Genomic DNA, 5626 nt, shown 5'->3' with positions numbered 1-5626 from the left:
ATCGTTACTGTTTTATATTATATATATATATGCAGAGAATTAGAGATATTTTAGATATTAATTTAAATTATGTATAACTTTTAGATATAGATATGCAGAGAATTAGAGAGATTTTAGGGATTAATTTAAATTATGTAAAACTCTTAGATATAGTACGGATAAAATAATCTTTTTATAAATAAATATAATAATATAATTAAAGTTAATATATTATATTTTTTATTATATTTTTTATTAGTAAAAAAAGAGGAAGTGACACTTCGGCTCCATCGTTACTGTTTTATATTATATATATAAATATGCAGAGAATTAGATGGATTTTAGGGATTAATTTAAATTATGTAGAACTTTTAGATATAGATATGCAGAGACTTAGAGAGATTTTAGGGATTAATTTAAATTATGTAAAACTTTTAGATATAGATATGCAGAGAATTAGAGAGATTTTAGGGATTATTGAAATTCTGTAGATCTCTTAGATATAGTACGGATAAAATAATCTTTTTATAAATAAATATAATAATATAACTAAAGTTAATATATTATATTTTATATTATATTTTTTATAAGTAAAAAATGAGGAAGTGACACCTCAGCTCCATCGTTACTGTTTTATATTATATATATAGATATGCAGAGAATTAGAGATATTTTAGGGATTAATTTAAATTATGTAAAACTTTTAGATATAGATATGCAGAGAATTAGAGAGATTTTAGGAATTAATTTAAATTCTGTAGGTCTCTTAGATATAGTACGGATAAAATAATCTTTTTATAAATAAATATAATAATATAATTAAAGTTAATATATTATATTTTTTATTATATTTTTTATCAGTAAAAAAGGAGGAAGTGACACCTCGGCTCCATCGTTACTGTTTTATATTATATATATAGATATGAAGAGAATTAGATGGATTTTAGGGATTAATTTAAATTATGTAGAACTTTTAGATATAGATATGCAAAGACTTAGAGAGATTTTAGGGATTTAATTTAAATTATGTAAAACTTTTAGATATAGATATGCAGAGAATTAGAGAGATTTTAGGGATTAATTTAAATTATGTAGAACTCTTAGATATAGTATGGATAAAATAATCTTTTTATAAATAAATATAATAATATAACTAAAGTTAATATATTATATTTTATATTATATTTTTTATCAGTAAAAAAGGAGGAAGTGACATCTTAGCTCCATCGTTACTGTTTTATATTATATATAGATGTGCAAAGAATTAGAGATATTTTAGGGATTAATTTAAATTATGTATAACTTTTAGATATAGATATGCAGAGAATTAGAGAGATTTTAGGGATTAATTTAAATTATGTAGAACTCTTAGATATAGTACGGATAAAATAATCTTTTGATAAATAAATGTAATAATATAATTAAAGTTAATATATTGTATTTTTTATTATATTTTTTATCAGTAAAAAAGGAGGAAGTGACACCTCGGCTCCATCGTTACTGTTTTATATTATATATATAGATATGCAGAGAATTAGATGGATTTTAGGGATTAATTTAAATTATGTAGAACTTTTAGATATAGATATGCAGAGACTTAGAGAGATTTTAGGGATTAATTTAAATTCTGTAGATCTCTTAGATATAGTACGGATAAAATAAATTTTTTATAAATAAATATAATAATATAACTAAAGTTAATATATTATATATTATATTATATTTTTTATCAGTAAAAAAGGAGGAAGTGACACCTCAGCTCCATCGTTACTGTTTTATATTATATATAGATATGCAGAGAATTAGAGATATTTTAGGGATTAATTTAAATTATGTATAACTTTTAGATATAGATATGCAGAGAATTAGAGAGGTTTTAGGGATTAATTTAAATTATGTAGAACTCTTAGATATAGTACGGATAAAATAATCTTTTTATAAATAAATATAATAATATAATTAAAGTTAATATATTATATTTTTTATTATATTTTTTATCAGTAAAAAAGGAGGAAGTGACACCTCGGCTCCATCGTTACTGTTTTATATTATATATATAGATATGCAGAGAATTAGATTGATTTTAGGGATTAATTTAAATTATGTAGAACTTTTAGATATAGCTATGCAGAGACTTAGAGAGATTTTAGGGATTAATTTCCTTTGAAGCCTACCTTGAGAATGACTGGTTCTCCAATGGGGTTAAAGGTAGGTTAATGGCTAGCATGGAGCAGGGAGACATTTTATTTGCTATTATCTGCCACCACCTTTGGAAGTGGAGAAACGATGAGATCTTTGATGAGAAGACTGTTTTTATTCAGAACTTACCCGAGTTCTTCCCTAAAAAGCTCCTTACCATTACGGGGAACTTCAAAGGGGACCCCCTTGCCAATTCTACCCAGAATAAAGAGGTTCAACTCGTTGGGTGGTGTAGGCCGAAGGATGGGGTGGTTAAGTTGAACACGGATGGCTCCTGTCTCAACAATGGAAAGATCGCGGCTGGAGGCGTGCTTAGGGACGCGGGAGGTGCCTGGTTGTCTGGATTCACCCATAACCTAGGTTTGGGCTCATCCTTTTCAGCGAAACTTTGGGGTATTCTTTTTGGAGTCAAGCTTGCCAGAAATCTGGGTATTAAAAGGCTTGCTGTGGAGTCTGATAATATGGAGGCTATTAGTATGATCTCTAATAATCATGTTTTTTGTCTTAGTAGCCAGAACCTTATCAAAGCAATAAGAAGTCTTGGCTCCTCCTTTGAGTCCTTAGAGTTCAGCCACATCTACAGAGAACAAAATCGAATTGCGGATCGCTTGGCGGCGGGTGGGCACGAGGGGATGTTAGGTGTTTCCACCCTTTCTGATCCTCCTATCTATCTTTCTTCTCTCCTTTTAGAGGACAGAGTTGGGGTTAGCTTTCCTAGGCTGATCCCAGGTTAGCTTTTGTCTCGGTGTTGGTTTGTTTTCTTTCCTGTTTCTACCAAAAAAAAAAAAGTGTAAGTGCAGTTTACAACTTATTTAAAATTGAATTTTTTTATTTAAAAGGTTGTTTCTAAATGTTTTTATTATTGACTTTTATTTTTCAAATAATGAGTTAAAGTTATTCAATTCAGGTATAATATAAAAACTTTAATTTTAATATTAGAAACAAAATAACCATATTAAAATTTTAATTCATGACCCATCATTTTCTATAATTTTCGCACAATCAACCCAAAAATTACTAAGTTATTAGGAAGTTCGCATTTTTTTTAATAATAAAAATTTCCAATAATTATGTTAGTCTAATTTCACATGTTAAAGGAGAGCCATTTTAATATACATATATATAAATGTTCCATTTTAGTTATAAATTACAACCATTAGCATATGAAGTATCATGATGTAAAGGTAAATTGGTTTATTATTATTATTATTTTTTAATACGTTGGCCCAAAGAACAAATTCTATTTTTAAGAACCATATCGAAATTTTTATTACAAAGTATAAAATAGAGATACAGAAATAATATACAAAAACATCCTTCGGCACCCGTTGGCCCCTAGCTCGACGAGTTGAATCCCAGCCAGCCTGGAAAAGATTTCTAAGGGCTAGCTCGGAGAGCTGGCATTCTCAGCTCGACAAGCTGAACTCCAATTCAAAGAAAAGAGAGAGAAAATAGAAGGTCGCAATGAACCTTTTTCCAGCAGCACCAACGTCACTTCAACTGGCCATTTGGGATACCAAACAGATGATTTCTTCACAAGGTTCAAAGTTTCAGAAACTACACAACTTGAGGAATTTGGATGTGTTTGTGGGCCTAATTCGGATCCATATGGAGTGAGAAATAAATTTTGAAAGTTAGAGTATGTGTCTGTCATACCAACTTCACTTTAATTGATCATTTGGGGTATCGAATGGTCAAATTTTTCAGAAACTATACATCTTGAGGAATCCGAGATGTGTTCGTGGGTCTAATTAGGATTCATATGGAAGGAGAAATAAAGTTTGGAAGTTATAGCCCATGCATAGAATATGTGGAATGGTTAGATAAGTAATTTGCTATTCGTACTCTAACTCCAACTAACATAACTACCCACCTTCCTAGCAACTAAATAAACTAAAAATAATAGAAGTTATTAGTTAGTAGAGGGAAGTTAGGGGATATTTGCAACCATAACCAACCTTTTCAACTATAAATAGAGTCCTCCTCCTCCTCATTTTATCACACAAAGACAACAACACAACCAACGCATCCAATTAGCTGGCACAAACACATCCAACAAACACTACAAACACATCCAACTATAAATAAGCTCATATCCTTCTTGAAGTAATGTTATTGAGCGTCCATAAGATTATTGGTGGCTAAAATAAGTTGGCACTTTATCGGCACACCGCAAATTATACAAAAAAAAAATAATAAAAAGGGGATGAATATTGAAAAGAAAAGGAGAATGAAATGATTATCGGATTGAAACAATGAGTTTACAGAGTAATTGCTTAAATTTCTTTGGGAACTAATTCATATTTATAGATAGACTCAACCAACCTTATCTTAACCAACTAAAGGTTATCCTGATAAACTAATTAACTCCTAATAATTGATATAACCATTATATATTACTACGCTCTTGTCAAAGTTTAAGGGCTTAAAGTACTATTTGACCCTTGATTTATCTAAAATTTTATTATTTGGTCTCTGACCTATTATTTGGTCACATTTGGTCCATGATCTATCCCAAATTGGTGAACTTTCATCCAATTTGGATTCAAACTTAACCGAATCATTATCTCATTGATAAGTAACGATATTTTGACACTTGAACTTAATAGATTTTAGTTTAAGATTTGTTTTTTGTTTTTTTGTTCTTTTAATCTAATTAATTATTTCCACATAATGTGGAAAAAAAAACTTTAAGAAATATCACATTTCAAGTTTAAGTGTCAAAATATCATTACTTAACAATGAGATAACGATTCCGTTAAGTATTCATACAAATTGGGTGAAATTTCACCAAATGAGATAGGTCAATGGCCAAATGTGACCAAATAATAGGTCAGTGGCCAAATGACACAATTTTGGATAGGTGAGGGGCCAAATAATACTTTATCATTATATTGATGAGACACCACAAGCTTTGGAAGAAGCACAAGTATCATTTCTTCACCAACCTTCTCAATTACGACCTTAAATATAACTTCTGCAAATTCCCTGAACCAAAAATAATTTGCATTCCCCTTTATTAGGGATGCAAATGGAGCGGGGATTCCCCGTCCCCATCGGTGACCCGCCCCAACGGAGATGGACAATCCCCGATAAGGATCCCGCTAGGGTGGGGATAAGGATAATTTTGTCCCCAGTGACGGGGATGTGGTGGGGGATTGGGAAAGGTATTCCCGCCCCGCGGGGATCCCTGTCCCCGCCCCATTAATCCCCAATGAGGAATTATTCCCTATGATAATTGATTTTTTAGATGATTTAAGTACATTTTTATCAGGTGATTAGTTGTTTTCAATTTTTAGTTTTTTTATTTGAAATTTTTGAGAATGGTTGTTAATACTTGGTATTATTAGCCACTTTTTCTTAAACGTTTTTTCCTTTACTGATGTTTTAAACATAAACGGTGATTCCCCTCGGTGAATGGGGAATAAGGAATATAAATAACGTTTTT

Source organism: Euphorbia lathyris, chromosome 10 (assembly GCF_963576675.1).
Source record: "Euphorbia lathyris chromosome 10, ddEupLath1.1, whole genome shotgun sequence".
NCBI lineage: Eukaryota > Viridiplantae > Streptophyta > Magnoliopsida > Malpighiales > Euphorbiaceae > Euphorbia > Euphorbia lathyris.
Note: the sequence above shows the minus strand (reverse complement) of the source record.